Source organism: Rhipicephalus sanguineus, chromosome 1, assembly GCF_013339695.2.
Source record: "Rhipicephalus sanguineus isolate Rsan-2018 chromosome 1, BIME_Rsan_1.4, whole genome shotgun sequence".
Lineage (NCBI taxonomy): Eukaryota > Metazoa > Arthropoda > Arachnida > Ixodida > Ixodidae > Rhipicephalus > Rhipicephalus sanguineus.
The window spans coordinates 15816114-15838890 of NC_051176.1; the positions used below are offsets into that span (position 1 = coordinate 15816114).

Genomic DNA, 22777 nt, shown 5'->3' on the forward strand with positions numbered 1-22777 from the left:
TGATTTTTGTTTTAAGTGAGAAAAATTTATGTTGAGCATGTGCCGCGTCCTTGGACGGCAGCTCGTAAGTCTGCTTCACTGCGCTGCGTGCTTCCTTGGGGCAAGGGAAAGATGCAACGGCCACACAAGTGGCAAGATTTTATGCTGCTTTGTGTATTTCTATGCTTTGACAAGCATCCATCGGCTTTCTGCAGTGCCACCGATCCGCCATGTTTCAGATGGTTTGTTCAGAAATATACTGTTATAGTATAATAAAAGTATATAACAAACACTGGGGATACACTTTAATTCTTTTTTGCAGCTCCCATAAACGTGACTCGCACATCCGCAGGTCGTCCTTTGGCCGCATCCCTTGGAAGCACATAAAATGAGCATTGCGAATGACGCGTCTACTGCTTCCTTGTCATACAGGAGAGCCTGTAAAAAAAAGTGAGAGCGATAAATATATAAAAGGACAGTGCCGCCTTACAATTACTGTGCTGAAGTGAGTGCCAACAAAAGCTGCACTAAGTGCAAGGCTCGTTCTTAAAAGGTGTTAAAGGGGTACTGACACGAAAAATTTCAGTTGTTTTTTTGCGTCAAATGCGAGGCCAAGCCCTCAAGAGCCTACAAACGGTAGTGCTAAGCGCAAGTGCACCCTGAAAAAGTAATTACAATATGTTTTTAAAAGCTAGTTTCGGTTCCTACTGTACCCTGATGTCACAACACGGTATGAGCTTCTCGTCACGTGCTTGCACAATATATAGTGACGTTTCCACGGCTGCTCAGCACCGTGGCTCCGTTGATGACGCACAAGCGGCCATTTTGAACGTTTCGCTGACGCACAAGTGGCCATCTTCGAAGTGTTGGTACCTGACGTCATCACAACTAGCCAGACTGCTGCGTGTGAAGTCACCAGAATTAGTACTGTAGCCTGACGTCAAGCTAGTGTCGGTGTCGGTAGGTGCGCCATGGAAAAAGTTACTTTCATATAAACATAAAATATCTGATCAGCCTTTGCTGAGCTTCACACTTGCTCAGAGGCGTCTCTGCATACAGGAGATTTGTATGGCGGAGTAAACTCGCCTTCAAAAAAAGGCGTCAGTACCCCTTTAAGCGCCGGTTACACACACAAGTCAAAAGTTAAGTATAAAGTTCGTCTTTGAATGCGGCAGTTAGTGAAGAGAAAAAAAAAACTGGGGGCAGCTACGTACTATTGGCGCGAAGACTGAGGAAACAAAGCTGGTGGCGTTCCCCTCCTCCTCACCCTCTTTTCCCTTTCCACCCCTTGCTATAGTGTACTATTAAAGAATATGCGATGCCTCACCGGTCTCCCCTCCTCCTCACACTCACTTCTGTTTCCCTTCCCTTTTCCATACTATTGGGCATGAGGCCCACCACTGGAAAAGCTGGCGCCACTGTCAACGTGACAGATAGACATGATCAGCAGTAGCATTGTCTGCTTAGGGAGCACCGACATGTGCTGAAAACAATATTTTTGAATAGCACCTGTGCTGCAATTTTGACTAAATGAGGAGTTCTCCCGCTTCAGCTGAGCACTTGACAACACTTGAAAGCACAGCAATATGAAAACGTGAGCTTAGTAACTTCGTAACGTACTCGTTACTATTTCGGAACTGTAACTGCTGCCGGCCAATTCGTCTGCTGAGCGCCTATTTAACGTATAGGTGCGGACGTATTCACTAAGAGAGGCAATCTTTACGATGACAGCTTTGAAATGCAGCTGTTGCTTAAATTCAACAAGAAGTTGTGGAAACTTCTCCTTACAGTAATCTGTGCGGTAACTTTGTTTTCAAAAAGGAATGTGCTTCTTTCGATCGGCAACTGTGGGTACACGTTTCTGTAGTTATTAAATTTTTCCACGAATGAGGCTGATCTTGAACACTTTCACATAAACGCTCGCAATTCTCGCGGCAATTATACAGGTTGTGATGTTTCTTTACGAAGAGCGTTGATGATAAAATCTTCTTTTGTGCAGTCACACTGCGAAAAAAGTTCGGCATATCCCTCGCCTTGTGGGAATCGGTTCCATGCAAAGCAGTCAGCGAGTAGCTGTGCGTGCTGCATTTTTTGGCTTTGAGCCAAGGAATACAAATGTAAAGCTTATTAGACTGCTTGAAAAGCAGAGCTAACACTGGAACCGCCATTAAAATTATCCCGACATGACGCCTGAATCATAGGAGTATATAAGTATTGCTTATTGCCTTGTTATAAAATTAGATAGCCAGCACTGCAACCACAACTGACCTTGCACCGACATCACGCCTGTGTTGGGTTTTTTTTTCCGAAATCAGTTTCAAGACCTGGCGTAGCTCTGTGGTAGAATACCTGACTGCCACGTTGAATGCCTGGGTTTGATTTTCTGCTGGGGTCCTGATTTTTAATGTTTGAATTCGTTAGGTCAACGCTGCTGATATAGGTTTTTCTTAACGCACTCGCATTTAAAATTACCAATGTCTGTTCTCGCCGTTCCTGGGTTGATATATACTGTCAGTCACCCGTGGCACATACCCGCATACTGCAGCCCGTGGTATACGGGTGTGTACCACACGTATGTAGAGGAAAGGGTTTGACGACGTACGCGAAAGGATTTTAACATTATTCATGTCATGACCAGACTATCGTGTTCGTCAAATTCTCTTACCCTCCGATGCCAGTTTTGGCCCACACTAAGTTAGAACACCAGATGTAGGTAGCTAGATAGATAGATAGGTAGATAAGTATACATAGAAACGTTCAAAGTGCCTTTGGTTCGCTAAGAAATGCTTCACATTTAAAATGGCTTTACCATGTGTCACGCGAGTTAGAAGCCATCACATCTAACTGTCCAGGCGACTTTAGGTAACTATACTCTTGCCAAGGTACGATACATTTGTCCAACTTATTCTCCTTAAATCTGTACTTCACGTAAAATTGTCATTTGGGCTAGAAGTTTTATGTAAATATATAAACATCAGCTTTATAAAATTGTTACTTGGGATTCCTGCAGCAATAATGCAGTGATTAATATTTCTGACCATGAAGTAACAGCAAAAGTAACGTCCGTTACTTTTTTTCGGTAAATGTAATGGTAACACGTTAACTTTTTAAGAGGTAACGTAGGGCGGTAACGCGTTCCTTTTTTGTTAGCGTAACGGGTAACGTATTTAGTTACTTTTTCTCAGTAATGCCTACAACACTGACAATTATAGATGCTTATTTATGCTACGGCTGCGTCATCGCTTAATTGATGCTTCATTCTCGTATGATCCATTTATTTATACAGACGGACCACTGTAAGAGTATATTTCTTTTGGTGAATTCCATTGGCAGATTCGGAGCACTTCCGGTAGCAGTTTTTCTGCTCCATTCAGAGCAAGTCCATTCCATTGGCGGATTGAGAGTGCTCCCTGTATGTTTCATTGGCAGATCTGGAGCAGCTCCCTCTACTCCGCGAAAAGCGGCGGATTCGACCGGAAGTTGCAAGCTCCCAGCGCGTGCACGCAGAGCGTGGCGTACCGCATGCGCGATGCAATGTGCTGTCTGACCGCACCCGTTCTCTCCGCTCGCGCCCGTGAAGGCGAAAACGGCGCAAAACGCAAGGAATGCTAGGCGCTTGCGAAGCAAATGTGCGCTAGTGGCCCCTACCATTTGGTCTGGCGGGGCCCTCGTGTTCCATTGACAGATTTCCTTCGGTTGCTCTCCGCCGGAGTGGAGTGCTCCGGCACAGAGTTCGTCGGCCACTCCGAATCCACCAGTGGAATTCACCATTCAAAAGCGTGAAAATCTGGGCCGGTTAGTTCATGTTTAGGTGCGAGGAAACCAGCAAAACTCAAAAACAAGGACGATAGAAGAAGGCACATTCAAGCGCACACCATCGCCGGAAACGGTGTGTGCTTGAATGTGCCTTCTTCTATCGTCCTTGTTTTTGAGTTTCGCTGGTTTCCTCGCACCTAAATTCACCATTAGGGATTGCCCACATTTCATGCAAGAAGATTGTTTGGGGATGCCCCATCACGGCGACCGCTCGCAATGTGCACTCACTGTACAATTTATGTAAACAGATAGCGCCTGTAAGCAACCCTGTGCTTTCTTTTCATCCAAGATTATTATTTTGATTGTAAAAACTTCTTTCGTTTGAAAGTATCCACAGAAATGTCCGTTAGGGCTTCCACGTGATGTTTTCACAGAGCGCCGATAGCGAAACCTATGAGGAGTGCGCCGGCATTATCCTACCTAGAACGCAAGTGCGGTGCATCCGATAAGAGGATGACTCCATAACTCCTCGCCTCCAATACTATACAAGACTGTTGTGCTATGCTTTACGGTCTCCGCTCACTTCCTTTCCCACCCCGTATTATACTATACTATGCAAAGCTATGCTATGCTAGAAGCTGCTTGGCACATATCCACTTTTTGTGGCACATACCTGTAGAGTTTTTGCTAACACCTCACGGTGGAACTTCTTTCACAAGTAACCGTCGAATGGCTTCTTTGAAGGAGTTTATTGCCTCACGAATCAACCGCCCCAAAAATTTTTTAAATCCGTGCGTACGAGCGGAGTTAGAGAGTTGTCGCACGCTGTAATTGCTTTCTCTCTCATCCCAACGAGCGCACTGGAAGCTAAGCAGGGGAGGGATGGCACAGGGGAAAGAAGTTACATCATCTACACGTCATGACTTGGTGCACTTTTTCTTTGTTTTCTTTTTCCTTTCGAACGCATCGTGAGTGCATGCGCAGGCACGTGGCACTATGAACTATGCAGCTGACGATGCTCAAGTCAGCTGACAGCCCGTGAATTTGGGTATATGGCATAATTTGTAGCAAGAAGAGAGAACGATTTCTAGCTGACTTTCAGAATTAAAGGTAAATTCCAGGCCTTGTGCTGCGCTATAATGTTTGGCTCGCGTGCTCTCAGGAGCCTCGACTACCGATTGGCAGTGTTTTCTAACCATGCCGAAAAAGTGTGTCAGGGCCCCTTTTAAAGAACTTCGCTGTTGAAAAAAAGGAAATAGCAGGGGGACAAGCTAGGAGAGTGCTGCCCTCACTTGTTCCTCTCCTAATTCTTTCTTTTTTGATAGTGCCAAGTCACCAAAGTATTATGGTTTGTTTACACGATGATTGCCTAGCAGATAAATGCACACACACATACAGCAGAGGAATGAGCAATTATGATCGAGTTAAACAGAGTGACTGTTAATATGAGGCTGCTAGAAACCTGCTTTCACTTGTGGAGCTGACGTTCAGCCTTCATTTCTGTGGTTGGTGCATGAAGGCTAGGACTGTGTTTTGTTCTATCTAGCACAACTGAGCAACCTTGTACCAGTGCATGCACGTGGCCCTGTTTACATGAAAGTGTGTTCACCTTTGCAGCTCGCAGATGTTGAACAGCTGATGGCGGAAGGAGAATGCCAATATCTTCCTTGTACATTTCAAAACAATTCTTGAACATGTAATTCCCGTCCAGAAGTGTTGCGTCCTTTAGTCATCCTACCGTGTTGCTCCTGAAATGCCAATAAAAAGTACAATGTGAAAATTTGCTCTGGTGTCTCTAATTAAAGACATTATTCAGACTGCATGTTCAGACTCCAAAACTTTCATATTGACCAAGCATATTCACTGAACCAAGTGTGCAAGGTGTCCAAGAACAAATAACTTCCAAGATTAGCAACATTTCAGTCCATAATCAGAACAGGCATTCCAACTATTTCTCAAGGTCGTGAATTAAAACCGTGATTTGTGTTAAATTTGACAACAGCAGCATGCTTGGGCACATAGTGCATGTTGATGTTGGGCAGCAGCTCGTTATGCGCAGTTTTTAGCAAATCTTTAACATTAATTTTTATGCACATGGCTGTTCAGCGACAGCGACCATACGTAGTAGTGTAATAGGGTTTCACTGGAGAACAACGGATGCCCCACAGCGGTGGGGCTGCAGATGTTTACAGCCAGCCACTTTTGTGATGTGCAGAATGCTGAAACGAGCAAATACATTTGTTTTCTCAACAATGCCTGTGCATTGATTGATTGTGCCACTTAAAGGGACTGACAACCAATTTTTAGGGCACCTATCTTCTTTAGCGCAATGGAAAGCTAACTGGTCAGATTGTCTAGCCATGGAATGGTAACGTGGAAAACGCCGTGAAACATTTTTAATCAGAATTTTTCTATCTGCGGCGAATATGAACTCTTAAACACACTTGACAACACATGCTGCAAACAATGAATCCGAGAGCAATTTGTGTTTTAGCGCGAAGCTTTACTGCGCATGCGTGCACTCTGCGCGCATGCGCCGCGGCTGGACATGGGCCACTGGCGGCTGCGAAGGCGGCGCCGCTTCTCACCATGCAACTTCTTTTACCTCGTAGGCAGCACAGAACTGAGCGGGGATAGATAATAATATGCATACTCTAACTTTGAGGACCAATTATGGCGTGCATGACAGCATCACACTACGTATACGTACAGAAAAGTGACCGACTTCATAATCCAGCTTCAAGGCTCTTCCGCTAGGCTGCGCAACATCGCGGTTTTTGTTACTTTTAAGCACGATTTAAAAATATAAATCCTACTCGCAACGTGAAAAGGATGCTGGAATCTGTCACTATATTTCACGGTCTTTTCATTTTTACCAGGATCTAATAGCACGTTCTGCCCAGTTGTCGGTCCCTTTGAAGGCCCCCTGACAACACAACTTCAAAGCCAAAATCTTCTGTGTTCCATTCTCCCGCATACATAGGTAACTCAAACCATGTATTACTGATGAACATAGTCTTAAACGCATTTTAATATGGTCTCAAAGGAAGCGCAAGTGCCCGAATTGGTGACAACTTGTGACCTCATTATCAGTATGATGCATTTAGTGGCTACTCAGGCTCACTGGTAATTCACCTGTTCTACGAGCATAGTCGACATCAATGACGGACAAGCTTGCAGGGCGCACAACGAGGGCTATCGTCATTCACCTCTCTTGCTTTATTCTTGGGCTGCTTTCTAGGTGCTTCTGGATGCTTACGCCAGTGGTATTTTAAACATTGCAAGATATAAACAAACATTCAAATAGTGGTGAGGTTTTTTCTGTTCCCAAGGGGGGCTGTGAAATGGGTGCCCTGCCGGCAGCTGTACTTTAGTAAACAAAATTCGGCAGAAGCTCCCTCGTCAAGTCACCTGCTCAAGAAACTCAACCACCTGAACGGAATGGAGTCACTATTTTAGCACTTTACTTCTTCTCATGCTGGTAATAAATTGCTTGTATCTAAAAAAAAAGGATTTGGAAAAGTTTCCAAGTCACTGTAGTATGTGCGTAAGGTGATTATGACAGTGTACAGCTTCATATTCGTTGTGTGACTGTCAGCTGATTATCTTGGAATATCTCTGCTAGGTACACAACAGTGAAGTTGCTAAACGAAGTTTGCCACCTAAACATGCGGAATGAAAATAATGCTTATGGAGATTAGACGCAGCAGTCTCTAATACAACATATGTGTCACTGCTGCTGGCCCTGGAACAACTGTAAAATAAGCATTACAACAGCTGTAACTTGCAACAGTATAGTATAATAACAGTAATAGTCACGGAACTTTTATTTGGCAGCGAGCATCGCCTGCCTGTGTTACAACATGCTCCGTGTTGACATGAGCTGCGTGACAGTGTATATCGCAAATTTTTTTTTTTTTCTCTGACACCATTGATGCCCTAGCTGAGCTGTGCGCCACAAATCTAGCAGGTGGTGACTTGTAAAGCTGACACATCGTGCAAGGCTTGTAAGCCATCTGGCAAGCGGAGTTGCTTCAGCTCATTGCTGCAGTGGGCATCTTGCTCTCGCTATCCACTCAACCTTCAAAATTGGATAGCACAAGATTGAACATGTCCTGTGCATCTGTGTTCCTTCTAAGTCTTGTTCGATTTCCCATTATGCAATTTTGAAGATTATGAGCCAACTAGCCTATCAACGTATTTTGTTTGTTATCCACCCAACGCTCGCAGGATCCAAGTGTCTGCGGCTGTAGCTTCACCCCTGGAGACACAAACACTTTGCCCGAGTTTAGGCTGATCGGTGATCGTTCCCATATACCTTTTGTTTGTCCGCATGCTTTTGGAGATGGTCACCGTACAAGAGAATATAATAAGAACAGCTGGTAGTGTGGCGGCACATTGCAGAGCAGATCTTCCACACACTTGGTCTCTGTTGCCTGACGGCGCGTGCTCGATGGAGCTTGACCTGTCGAGTGCGCGTGACGGTTGGCTGTTTGACAAGTTGAGGAGGCAAAGCAGGGTCGAGGAGGGTGTCACTATAATTGCTTGCAGCTGCCTTGGTATGCTGTGCGTGGCTCAATTCATGGTGCAAATGATTTGATGATGATGTAGAATAAATTCTTACAAAAAATTTCAAAGACAGTTTCAGGGTCCCTTCAAAGTCAAGTTTACTTGGCTCTTATCCTATTCGAAATTACCTTCGTGAATACATTGGCGTTTTTCCAACTCTCTGTTACATTCGAATTTTTGCATCTTGCCGTATGACCGTGTGCGGTACGGCGTCACTCTCTGCGTACCTTTGCAAAACAAGGCGGCTGAATGAACGGCTTGGGCACTCCAGACAAGCGTGATTCATACTGTAAGACATGTTTCGGTACATAAAACTAGTACAAGTAAAGGCGAAGTTAACGAAACATCGCCCTGCGCACTGTTAGAATAAAATGATAAGTCGTTCTTTAGCTGTTTCTTGTTTACAAGTACCAGGTTTTCAAACGCCCCAGTCGGCCAACAGGATTATTCATTACCGCAGTACAACGAATCTAAGAACTTGCCTAGGATTAACGATAAGGGAGTGCCCTTACTACTAGTTGACGATATAATATCAGTAGTGGTTATCACTTACGCAATGCCGAACATTGGACGAGTTGGTGCAAGTTAACCATGTCGAACTGTAGCGGCTGTAGTGCATGAAAACACAAGATCGGTTCTTTCGCAGAAAACTTTTTTCTGCTCGCGCAGCGATCGTGGATGAGCATCTTGTGCCGCAGTTCGAAATGTTTTATCACGCTCCGTATCCACAACGTAAGAACGGCAGCATAGCTATGTGATCACGCTCTCTGATATGTAAATGTAACAGGTACGCCGACATTTCAGACTAGCGGAGCAGAACTCGAAATAACAGAGATCGCTACTTACTTGTGGCAAGGCAGCGCATTGCAGCACCTTCGCTCTGTTTCGCCCTCGACGTCCGTCAATCAAGCAAAGGCAGTACTAGGCGTTCTCTGAGGCAGTCACGACGAAGTCGCTACGGGACACCGGTTCACGGACTACGCTGTCGAAACGAAAGCTGCACGACTCGCGGTCATCGTCGTCGGTACAGAGACAAGAGACGAACGCGCGAACATACACGCACACGTGGAACAGATGGAAAGCCGACACCGGTCGGCGAAGCGAAGCGGAGTTCCAGAAAGCTCCGCCAAGATGTGACGGCGCCACCATCGAAAATCCCTAGAGATTCTCTCCCTAGGTACCTAGCTTTCGAACACAAAAGGATTTTGTACGACATATAGACGCTCGCCCACAGTATAGGTAATGTATAGGTAAATAAGCGAAGTCGGCATATAAGGTAGAAGTCGTCATTTCCTGCTTGAATGTGTGCACATAATGTATACATAGTTGTTTTCAGCCGGTGGGCTATTGCGATTCTTAGTTAACCTCCCTGCCTTTCCTACATTCCTTCTCTCTCTCGACAGCACGCTATGGAAACAAACGCGAACAGTACGGCATCTACCAGCTCCGCTGGTCGCATTACTTTTCAAAACAGTTGTAGCCTGGCTGGTAATAAGACAAGTTATCCATGATACATTCACGAGACTAGCGTATTTTTATTGTCAACAAGCTAAGAGCGCGGAGAAAACAAATGCGAACAGCGCTGTTCGCGTTTCTTTTCGTCGCCTTTGTAAGTAGTAGGCGGTAGGTTGTAAGTGCAAGCTCGCTCGAGCGCTTGCACTTCTTACGACGGTGAACATCGCGTTCGCTGCCGCAGGTTACTGTACCTGCGGGGTCACCCGTAATGCGCGTCATATAAAAACGAGAAAAACCTGAAGTTCAAAACATGCGGAAACACGATAACGATAACAAAATCACGAGCAACCAAAGTGATACAGGCTTGCCAAAAGAGCTCATTGAAGATAATAGCTGTCGCGTGAAGGCGCTGTATGTCTTCTATTTTCTTTTTCGTTTCGCAGCTGAAATTTCGGTTCGCTACGCTTTCCATAACCTTCCTCCCAATGTGTCAGCAGCTGAATATTTTCGAGGGGTTGGAAATAGAGCAAAATATTGCAATACAATACCAAAAAATAAAATCTTGTTTTTGTGGTATGGCCACGGCACGAGCGCCAGCCAGCAAGCGAGCCGACTACAGCCAGCCACAGCCGCAGCGGGTGTTTTCGGTCGGTCGGAGTCACGAGTGTGTGGTGCGGCATGTTCGTGGTTACAGTGTTCTAGAAGTTTATAGTGCGCTCACTGAGCGGCGGAGCGTGACGCACTTCATGTCGCCGCCGACAGGCGGCGCGGCTCACAGCGTCACCTGAAACTTTCCGGCGGGTTGCAGGGCGCGGATAGCGCGCGTTGTTGTTTTGCGCGCAAGAAAAGTCAATCTTACGGTGCGCAACTCACGGAAGTTCTTTTGATGCAAGTTTTCTGTGTGTTGTGAAATAAATTACTGTCGTTGTGACTGATTTACGGAGGGCGAGCGATGTTTTAAGCGGCTATTGCATAAATGAATGCTCCTCCACGCAGCCGCTGCAATAGGTGTGTAATTGGGGGCGTTCGGTTTTTTTTTTTTTTTTTTGTCCGGCTGATCGATACGATTTTCAATGCACTTTCGCCACTGTAGCTGTCATAGCGACTTCACTCCCGCCTTTCGAGCCCCACTATGCCGAATATAAACAACGCCTCATTTAAAAAATTTTTTCGCGTATATATGATCTAGCTGGTCTGTGTAACTAACCCACTTAATGTTCTCTTTTTTTTTCGCGAATCAATAATGGGCGGAATCACTCGGCTTCGTAATAAATGTATCCGCACCGTACGCTTAAAAATTTTTTTATTTACAGACGTAGATCGTACAAGGTTACCAAAACTGCAGTTGGACTCGTATACCCAATAAAAAAATATTTATACATAGTTAATATGAGTACATAACAAGTAACATGTATCACGTGCGTACACATTTTTATTGCACCTTGGAATTGCACCAGCGCGGATAAAACAGGACACGAAGAAACACTCGACAGTGTCACGCACTGACATACTGATTTTATATACACAAAACCCTGCCTATGTATGCGCAAATGTTTGCCATATCACAATATGTATTATCAATGCCGAAAATGTCACTCGTGGTCGAACAATAAACAGATGCAACAAACGTGTATGAACATCTGCTAGTCGACTACGAAAATGAAAAATAAAGGACAGCAAGAAACGCCGGCGATGTTTGCAGTCGACAGCCGACGACAACGTCGACCTACCAGCAACTGGGGCATCCCAAAGAGAGCCCAATCCCTTTGGACCTCCCCCGCTTCCTAATGAGAGCTACTTCAGCCCCCATCTACATCTCCTTTTTCTGTACGTCACTATCCAGCCCGTTTCATCCGTCAGTATAGTTCTGTGCTAAGGACTTCGATAGCGAAACAAGCAACGACGTACCAGCATTCTTTATTATTTTTTTAGAAGTACCCCTAACCCCCCCCCCCTTTTTTTTTTGCTAAAGCACGAGTATGGTTTTGTTGTCACCACCCTCGCGCGTTTTCTTGCTTTTATTGCTTTCACACTTGACTCTGCGGTCACTCCTAGCTTCGTTGGGTCCAGCTGTTTTTTGTTGTCAAACGCAGCCCCAGAAATTTCTCTGCACGTACGCTGCATGCTCTATGTGCACGACCGCCTGAGGCTGTAAAAAGCGCGTCCCTCCCGTCCAGATGCAGCGGCGGGCCGTCTTTGAGACAGTTGCGATTTGCGGATAGACACAGATGCCGATCCTTCAGAAAAACAAGCATATATAAGTGCAGTAAAGCGGCACGCGGGGTGCCGACAAAGGTCCTTCAAGCGAATGAACGGAGTGAACATGCGCTGCAGGGCACACACAAATGGAAACAGCAGCTTCAACTACTTGGATCAGTTTAAAAAAAAAAGAATAAAATGCTCGACTCCCTCCCCTCCTCATTTTTTTTTTTTGTGATCTCTTTTTGTGTCATTGTGGTGGCCCTCTCCCCGCCACCAAGCCCGCGTTTGTTGATACCCCCGCAACTACAGCGTAACCAGCCTAACCCCCACCGACCAAGGGGACGCGCTCCACACCCCGCAAGAGTTTTCAGGAGAAACTGGCGGCAGCGCCCCTGGCGGGCGCTCAAGCTGTCGACGCGGAGAGGGCCGCGGCGGCGCGGCGCAGGGATACGGCAGTGAGCCCACTGCCCCATTCTAGTACACTGTATTCGTGGTCGAAGTCAGGCTTAGAAATGCTGTATGTTTGTGTCTATTGAAGGTTGCACGAAAACGCACGTGTGTAATCGCGACGACAATGCAAGGTCGTTCATGAGCGTCAAAGAAGTTAAACGTTTCAGCGCTAAAAGCGTCTCGGACTTCAGCAGTAAGTGGTACCGAGTGTGCTGACAGGATGCTGCTCGCAAAGGTGGTTGCTTTGGAGGGCATACCCTGCCGATGTTCGGTAAGTGAACTGTTTTTTATATATTTGCTAGTCAGTAAAAGTTGCTCTTGCTGTGCTACTAATTCGCGCATCTGCCAGCGTGCCCACCGGACAGCGAGGACAAGAGCGATAAATCAGTGTTCACTTACGGTTCTTTGCAGATGTATTGAAATAATACCTCTAGCCACGTAAAATGATCTTGTCGCTGCATGTGCCCAGCTCTCACGGCCCTAGCATTGTAATTGGTATGGAATAAGTCTGAGAACTTGGCATAGTTTTTTTTTTTTAAGTTAGCCCCTTCGTTTGTATTTATTCCGCTCCACAGTACAATAGTTTTGAACATCGTGTGGGCTGTTCGCATATACAGACGCTGGCATAGACGTTCGTTATCGACTTGCGCATTGTTTTCGCGATAATCTAAATGGACTAAAATATGTAATCATGCCTTCGTTCACCTTCAATAATACACTTATGGGAGAGGGAAGAAGTTTATTGGCAATAAAAATCCTGTGTGGCTGTCCCATCATCAATTACTAGTCATGCTGACTGAACCCCATTCTATGACACACATGGTTGCAGTAGAGAGGCACTATATTTAATGAAGATTTCTGCGTGAAGTCCCGAAATTCACACGCTGCGATCGGTTTGGTGCTAGTGCTGTTTGGCCTTTCCCACTAGTGTCCGAAGTCCACACACGTGACTGCGGTTATGCTTCTGGGATACAAGTATAATCGAATCTGCTGTACGAATTTGACAAAAGATCCGTCCCTGTCATGTTAAGCTGTTACCTACAGCCAGCTCACCGGAATTTCCCTTATGCTGATTCTACAGTGTGTCGTATCTGCATATTTTTTTTATTCTAATGCTTCAGTTTTCTTTCAGTAGCGCATCTAAATATTTTCTTTCTTACTTCCTGGTATTTTAGTATTTTATGTTTGTTTCTTTTTTTCAGGCACTACCTAGAGAAGCGGTGCAGTGGCATATATTCGACAAGGAAGCACAGCATGCCTAGCTGGAAAGCTTGTTGCGGGGAAGATCGCCGATTTGATGAAGTTATCCTGTAATAATGATAAATATAGCACATGCCTCCCTTCAAATAGAATTTGTTCATTTTATACAGGCGCTGCTATGTTGCAGTCCTCAAATGCCCATTATTTGTTATGCCAAAATTACGGACTCCCAGCGGAGAAATAGGCCAATAGATTTCCAATCCACAAATACAGTACTAACGGTACTAATAGGCGAATAGAATGCCAATAGACAAATACACAGTAGGCAAATAGAGTGCCAATAGACAAATACACCAATGAACAAATAGAGGTCCAATAGACCAGCATGCCACCTATAGACCCATATGATACCAATAGACCAATATGATACCAATTGACCAATATGTTCAATAATCCGATAGGCTATTGGTTTTTCTATGGGTGATTTTTGCTAGGGATATGCTTCACGCAGTTTCTTGTCCCGCGGTTACCGGTGCAGGCTGACACTGGGCTCCGTTGCGTAAACGCGGCACTGCGGCACCGAGCGGTAGAGCCCCATGTTCGTCGCCTTCGGAGGCAGCCACACTATTACAATGGTTTCAATTGAGTAGAAAATGAGAGAAAACTTCCGCATTTTAACAGACTGCAGCGCATGTGGGACTTGAAACTCGTTTTCAAAGCACGCGGCAGTGCGCCACAAGCAGCCGACGCGGCCGCTGAGGCCACGTGATCCTGCCAAGCACGTCACGCCGACGGTGGCGCCGGCGTTTCCAGTGGTGGGCCTCAAGGCCAATAGGGGAGAACCGGTCAAGTTTGCCCGCCGACGCCAGCGCTTGCCATTCCCCTGCCGGCAAAAGCGTACAACTGCGGAGTGGTACGACCACTGATCTCCACTAGGAGGAGCTGGATGGCGCATCGAGCACGCGGGCGTGAAGCCACCGGAAGCCGCCGTTTTTGTCCCGGAAAAGAGCTTTTCTCTTCTTTTTTTTAAAGAAATACCTGCTTGTAGCGCAGTAAACTGTACGAATCGACCGGAAAAGTCGTCCGGGAAAACATTTCACGTGCATGTACCTCAAAGTTGCATTACTTTTTACGCATTTTGTACGTTGCAGCACTCCGCCGTATTCGGACGGTGTCGGCACGGCGTCTGTCATCTTTTGTGTAGCGTTCGTCGGCGTCTAAAGTGAGGCGTAATCGCAGAGTTTGAAAAAATAAAAAATAAAAGCGATCATAACAACAGCTGCCACCCGAGAATATTTGAATTGCGCGACTGAGACGCACAGAAGACGCCGGCTTCCGGGACAAACAGGGCACCTTCCGGTGGCTTCACAAGCGCCCGCCTCGCAGAGCGAGGATGCGCCGTCCAGCCTTTTTAATGGAGGTCAGTGGGTACGACCCCTCCGCTCCCTTTCGTTCCCACGCATTTGCGAAGCGCGCGCTGCACGTGAAACACCCCTCGTTCGTCGATGTCACCCCGACAGAAAGGAGGGAACTACTGCTGCATCTTCAACTGTCACAATGGCCATGCAAACACGAAGGGGTCGGCTCCACCAGTGAAATTCTACCGATTCCCAAACAGATAGCACGAAAAAAGCAGACGACAGGCATGGATGCGAAGCTCACGCTTGAGTGGGCACGACCACAACTACGAAAAAAGAAAAAAAAAGCATTAGCCATTGTTGCACGTCCATTGTTGTTTTTTTTTTTGGGGGGGGGGGGGGAAGAGTGAACTAGTTGTTACTGAGTGTGCAGGTACAGCCCGTACAACACGGTGTAGTTTGGGTAGTGATCAAGATAAAATGCCTTGACAGCAATTGGCTCTTCTCCCGCAGATTGCACAAAAAAGTTTTTCTGAAAGCGCGGCGCTCGTCATGTTCCTATTAACAATGCTATGTCAAGTTGATAGTACGCACGCTGTTCGTGAACTCGGAGTACTGGCTATGAGAACGGCGATAATGCAAGGAAGAACACGCGAGGTAGATGTCAATTTTTGTTCCGGGAAAGAAAGGAGCCCAAAATAGACCATTTATTTTTGGAGTGTTGCGTCCCGCACGACAACTCGAATGGTTGCTAGTAAATTAAGGTATCCCAACTAATAGCAGTCACAGCGCCAGGGCCGCTTAACCTAAAGCACGAGAAGCGGCCTTACCCATGCATCGAGTAACAAACATAGGGAGTGCGTAGTACACACAGCAAACCAGTCAGGTATATAATTATGGTAAGGTAAAACAGGTATATAATTATGAACGTACAGAACATTGTGCTAACTCCACATCGTAAACAGCGTCGTCCTTCACTTGCGAAATGCACTTCGCTCTGACGAGGACGGCGTCGTCTGCTATCACTTGCTCCACATCTGCTACATGGCTGAGCAGACGCTGACCTTTCACCAAATTGCTGCCACGCGGAAAGAAGCGTGTACATCCTAACCGCGCGCGACGCGAAATTCTCAAAAACACGTGCAGAACGCGTGCAGCGTGCGAGCAAAGAAGGGACCATAGCAAAGCAACGCGTTTTCAAGGCAGCTTGAAGGGGACAGCGGAAGGGTCAACACTCGAGTAACCAGTTCCAGTGGTGGGAATGCCTTCCAGCATTTTGGAGCAGCCATTGGAGCAGCAAAATCTGCTTTTGGAGCAGCTACCCCTGTGTTTGGAGCAGGCACGGACTTTTCATGAAACACACAGAGGAAGAAAATTTAGCCTAGAATTTCGCCAAGCTGCCTAAAAATTTAGCCAAGCTGCAAAGAAAGCCCGCGAAAAAAAATTCCACGTGACTAGCGCACTCGCGCGCCGTGATCGTGCTGCTCTCAGCCATGGTAGCTACCATAGCCGTGGTTTGACCGAACGAAATCAGCTGCGGCCGCGACTCACCGGCTCCGTTGCAGCGGTAGGCCGATAAGTTGGCGGTGTGTTGCTTGACCCGCGCTCGCTAAAACTTGCACCGTCCCACACGCCAACTGGCTGACACGGGCCAAGAAACGACCGCCAACTTATCGGCCTACCGCTGCAACTAGCTGTGTGTGTGTGTGTATATATATATATATATATATATATATATATATATACAGCTGCGTGCCGCGATAACGTTTTATGCAATAAAAGTTTACTGCGCCGCTGAACTTGCTGACGCCACAGTGTCTTCCGCCTTTTCAAGAAGTACGGAAATCGGTCGATAAATGATTCCTACTTCCGCGCGATTGCAGCGATGCAAGCATAGGGAAAGAACAAATGTGAGGTGGCGACCACCGACGACCGCGCCAGTATGACGTATCGCTGACCTTGTCGCAATAAGTATATTCACCTAACTTCTCGGGCATGCCTGTCGCGTCGCGCTGCTTTAGGCCTACTGCACGCATTTAGCCGCCGATCGTTGCTGCTCGTTGTGCCGGACAGCGTTTCCACGCGCACCGCTTTGTAGAAACGAAAGCAGTTCGCTGTTGCGGATCGTGCACACAGAAACCACGCTACACTCACGCCATTACGATAAACGCACGCGTACGGCACAGCAAGCGTAGCTCTGTCGTAACCATACTGCACGCTTTTATTAGGCGACAACACAAACGCACCTCCGTCCGCTGCCACGACCGCTAGAGCATCAGCATCGAGGAGTGCGCGTCGCTTGCAGAAAGCGAAGGTTGAGGCGCGGTTGCAGTGCTGCTAGGGTAGCTAGGGTGCTAGTGCTGCTGTACCGTTGCCACTGATACTGAACGTCGGCTGTCACGACGGCTGGAACGCTAGTGGCGCCATTAACAGAAAACGTACAAAATCCTTTTGTTTTGGGGGGGGGGGGGGGGGGGTGATTCTTAAAAGGAAGAAGGAAATGAAAATGGAAATTGGGTGTGGAGTGCACGATAACTGTCTCTCAAGTGAGGACACCTCAACCGATACACTCACGGGGGATTGGGGATTAAAGGGACAGTGAGAGTGAAAAGAGTATGGTAAAAGAAGAAAAAGAAAGGTATGCGTGAAAAAAAAAAAAACAGTGAGGGGGTGGGGGGGCAGGAGAACGGGCGTCCGAGTCACCGTGGTGAGCGGCTAGAAAATTCGTTCGACTAGGCCGGCATCCTCGAGAAAAGCTAGTAGGGCCGCAAGGGCTGATCGGCGACGGTGTACGTGGCCGGTGGGATGGAGCAAGTCCTGTAGGGTCGCACACGGCAGTCCGACGAGGCGGTACTTCATGGCGAGCCGCTTCCGCGCAGTGTTGAGAGACGGACAGTCAAACAATAGGGGAGAACCGGTCAAGTTTGCCCGCCGACGCCAGCGCTTGCCATTCCCCTGCCGGCAAAAGCGTACAACTGCAGTGTGGTACCACGGCCACCTGGATCGGGGCGCGCGGCGGTGTTGCTCCGGCCGTCCCATTCGGACGGAGGAGGCGTAATTGCAGAAAGGGGCGTGACCGCTCCTTTCGCCGCACCGCGGCGCGCGCCTACTACCCCTCCATTCCTTTGCGCTCTATGCGGGAAGGTTTGCGGCGCCTTGAAGATATCGCTGTAGAGTAACCGTGAGTTAGCATAGCACTTCCCCCACCCTCACAAAAAGCACATAAAAGGATGAATGGCGGCTATCGCTATATTCTTTATTTTTTTGTGTGTGCGCGCCAGTCCTTGTCGTGATGATGGTGACCGAAGCGAAAACACCCGCGAGTAACATTTCAAGAAAATTGTTTTGGTGTTCTTAAGTGCAGCATATCAGTAAAAAGTATACATGCGAAGGAAAGCACGAGATTTATTAAAAACCTCTTTTTTTTCTGAGTGCTTCCAGAATAGGGGAAACGATCCGAAGGTTGGTTCCTTAAAGGAGGTTGGCGGATTTCCCTTGGGATGCTGCGGCCTTGAGTGCGCGAGCTTTACCTGCTGGAAGGAATGCCACTTTGGTGTCGAGGCAACGTAATCTTTCTTGGTGTTGACTTACAGTAAGGCACGCAGCAGTACGGCACGTTTCTGAAAAACACGGTAAATGAGGCAAGCGAGTGAAAAACTCGCAGCTACAGCTAACAGGCGTAACCTCGTGGTACGCAGACTAAAAACAAATTACTTGCCTGAAGTCAATGTGGTATGACAATGTGAAACATCTAAAGAGAGAAAACGTATATTCACGTCTTTTTTTATTGTGAAAAAGTCGCAGCTACAGCTAACAGGCGTAACCTCGTGGAACGCAGACTAAAAAACAAATTACTTGCCTGAAGTCAATGTGGTATGACAATGTGAAACATCTAAAGAGAGAAAACGTATATTCACGTCTTTTTTTATTGTGAAAAAGTCGCAGCTACAGCTAACAGGCGTAACCTCGTGGAACGCAGACTAAAAAACAAATTACTTGCCTGAAGTCAATGTGGTATGACAATGTGAAACATCTAAAGAGAGAAAACTTATATTCACGTCTTTCTTTTATTGTGTGTTACGTATTAACACGTTAATTAGTGCAGACCGTTAGAGGCGTTTATTTCCGTCTTACATGTGCACTCTGCCCGTAATTAATTCAGATAGAGTTAAACGCCTCTATAAACTGCCCGTTCACATTAAATACGACACGCACCAACACACCAGAAAAACAATTGATGCGTTTTGTTAGAACACGCACAAAAAATAAGAAAAAAAAAGCAGAGCAATACTAGCGAGAAACGTCCGCAACCGACCTACGGCCGTCGGTAAATCGACGCTTATGTAACGTCGGGCCTTGGTCAACCCGCGAGCGGCATGCACTCGGCATCGTCGGCCACGGTGGACGGGCCTACATCGGGTGCCGACGCAGGCCCACATGAGGCCAATGTCAATCCCCAAGACCGGCCCTAGATTGGTTGCCAAGGTTGAGCCAACGACAGTGCAGTTGGCCAGCGACGTCAGGCCGACATTTTGCCAAGGATAAAATATTGCTTGGGAAACGGGCTCTTTCATGCTGTCGCGTTAAAACGACAATTCGATACCAAAACGAGAGAAAGTGGCCATTGCGCGACCGACCCTTAGCTAATTCGCAGGCGACAAGCGTCACTCATCGCTTCCGCGTTCAAATTCGCCTACATGCGGCCTGCGCTTAAATAAGAACGTCGCATTCACATCACTGTCGTATCGTGGGAACTTCAGAATGCAAAGAGACGTGCCCATATCAAAATGTTGCCTATCATCGGCAAGGAGAAAACGACTACAGCATTATCATTACCGCAATTGTTTTCCAGCAACGTGATGCTCTTAAGACAGCGCTCGACCGCAGAAGATAGCTATGCAGTGCCGACGACGACAAAATGTATTTCCTTTAGAAAGAAGCATGGCGCGCGCCGGTCCAGGCGGCCGTGGGAGAAACGATTGCCAAAACAAAGAATGAGAAGCACGGAAAATCACGTACTCGGCACAATACATGTGTCATGGCACTTATGTAGCGGCCGTGGTCACATGGCACATGAACGCGCCGCGCCACACGAAGTCTCTTAAGCACGCTGCTTGGCTCTATCTCGATTGTAACATGCTACAGAGAACACTCACTGTGTAAAGCCCGATTAACATTACATAATAGCGTACCTTGATTCCGGTCACCACGTGCACGATGTCCAGTGTGCATTTTTCCAAACACATCTGCGGCTGTCTACGGCGCGGTCAGCGCGGCATCATTCGCAAGGGGGTAGGAGGAGAGCGCCGCGTCGCGGCGCGCGTCTGAACTACCTCAATTACAGCACGGCCACCTGGATCGGGGCGCGCGGCGGTGTTGCTGCGCGCCCCGATCCAGGTGGCCGTGGTGGTACGATCCCTCCGCTCCCTTTCGTTCCCATGCATTTGCGGAGCGCGCGCTGCACGTGAAACTCCCCTCGTTCGTCGATGTCACCCCGACAGAAAGGGGGAAGCTATTGCTGCGTCTTAAGCTGTCACAATGGCCATGCAAACACGACGGGGTCGGCTCCACCAGTGCAACTATACCGATTCCCAAACAGATGGCACAAAAAAAGCAGACGACAGGCATGGATGCGAAGCTCACGCTTGAATGGGCACGACCACGACAACTACGAAAAAAGAAAAAAAAAGGCATTAGCCATTGTTGCACGTCCGTTGTTTTTTTTTTGTTTTTTTTGGGCAGATACAGTCAACTAGTTGTTACTGAGTGTGCAGGTACAGCCCGTACAACACGGTGCAGTTTCGATAGTGGCCAAATGCCTTGACAGCAATTGGCTCTTCCCCCCCCCCCCCCCCCCCCCGGAGATTGCACACAAACAAAGTTTTTCTGAAAGCTGGGCGCTCGTCATTTCCCTATTAATAATGCTATGTCACGTTGATAGTACGCACGCTGTTCGTGAACTCGGAGTACCGGCTATGAGAACGGCGATAATGCAAGGAAGGACACGCGAGATAGATGTCAATTTTCGTTGCGGGAAAGAAAGAAGTCCAAAATAGACCATTTATTTTTAGAGTGTTGCGTACCGCACGACAAATCGAATGGTTGCTAGTAAATTAAGGTATCCCAATTGTAATAGTAGTCAAAGCGCCAGGGCCGCTTAACCTAAAGCACAAGAAGCGGCCTTACCCATGCATCCAGTAACAAACATAGAGAGTACGTAGTACACACAGCAAGCCAAATAAAACAGGTATATAATTATGAACGAACAGAACATTGTGCTAACTCCGCGTCGTAAACAGCGTCGTCCTTTACTTGCGAAATGCACTTCGCGCTGACGAGGACGGCGTCGTCTGCTACCACTTGCTCCGCATTTGCTACATGACTGAGCAGACGCTGATCTCTCACCAAATTGCTGCCACGCGGACAGAAGCGTGTACATCCTAACCGCGCGCGACGCGAAATTCTCAAAAACACGTGCAGAACGCGTGCAGCGTGCGAGCAAAGCAACGCGTTTCCAAGGCAGGTTGAAGGGGACAGCGGACGGGTCAACACTCGAGTAACCAGTTTTCTCCCCACGACTGACAGCGCCCGGCACTACAGCGCCTCCCACGGCGTGGGTTTTCGATCGCGCTGCAAATGCAATCGGTGCAGTTCGGTGCAGCGGCGCCGCGAAGACGATGCCTGCGTTCCGCGGGCCACACAGAACCGGTCCTCAGGGCAAGAAGAAGCGCGCGCTCGCGGCGAGTGAAACCAGTGGCTGGGATGGGAGGAGGGGGGTGTCCGGAGGCGACCCGTGCGTCAGGATGCTCGCGCACCAGCTCCCGGCGAAGGTTGTTGCGTGCCGAGTCGAACGAGCTGGCGTAATCCGTCAGCGAAGTCTCGGCGGAGTGTGCTCGTTTTGCGAGTTCGTCTGCAGCCTCGTTGCCCGCGATGCCGACGTGTGAAGGGAGCCACTGAAGGACCACATCACAGCCTCGTTCCTGGAGGGCCAGCAGGCTGAGAGCGGCACGCTGAGCAAGAAGGGGGCCTCGTTCCTCCCTCGCGAGCTGGCGGAGTGCAGGTTTCGAGTCGCAGAAGATTGCTGCGCTCGTGACGGCCGGCGAATTGCGCAGGAGGTCTGCAGCCAGCTGGAGCCCGACTAGCTCAGCTGTTGTTGAGGATGCACAGTATCGCAAGCGGCACTGTCGTTCCGAGCTGAGCTGAGGGGCTATGCAGGCGGCCGCGGCTGAGCGATCCTGCAGGACGGACCCATCGGTGAACACCTGCGTCCTCCCGACCAGGTCCTCATACATCCGCGCCGCGGCCTCCTGAGCAATGGCACTGATGGGGGTGTGGCGTTTGGATCGAATGCCCGGCAGGTGCAAGTTCACTCGAAGGGGCACTCGACGGTGAGGGGGTGGCCAGCGCGAAAGGCGTGCGGGGTCGTCAGCCACAACACCGTCGTACACGTCGATAAGTTGGCCGACACGTGAGTTTGGCACAGCACGTAACCGCGAGAGGAGGGGACCTGCATCAGGCGCTCGGTGGAGACGCTGCAAGTGGCACAATGCGCGCAGGTCCGCCGTGAGCGACGCAGGCCACGCACGAGCCTCCGCGAGGGTCTCGGCCACACGAGAGCCACGAGGCATTCCGTGACACATGCGGAGTGTTGGCCGGCGTTGCTGCGCCCGGGTTGTACGAGACGAAAGTGGGGTAAAGCGTTCGGCGCACCCATATAGCCGCTTAAAACCGGCTTGACTTGGCTTGAAGTGTATAGTAGGTGGCGGCAGAATCGCTGAATCGAAAAGGCAAAATGGTTAGAGATTGAG

General features: G+C 48.1%; 1 long non-coding RNA gene across 1 annotated transcript; it reads right to left on the reverse strand.

The window, feature by feature from the left end:
- Positions 1–262: 262 nt before the first annotated feature.
- LOC119389625 (uncharacterized) lies at positions 263–9415 on the reverse strand. Its single transcript, XR_005183136.2, has 3 exons — positions 9151–9415; positions 5345–5483; positions 263–417 (listed from the first exon to the last, which is right to left on the reverse strand). It is a non-coding gene; the product is annotated as an uncharacterized LOC119389625 (long non-coding RNA).
- Positions 9416–22777: the final 13362 nt, after the last annotated feature.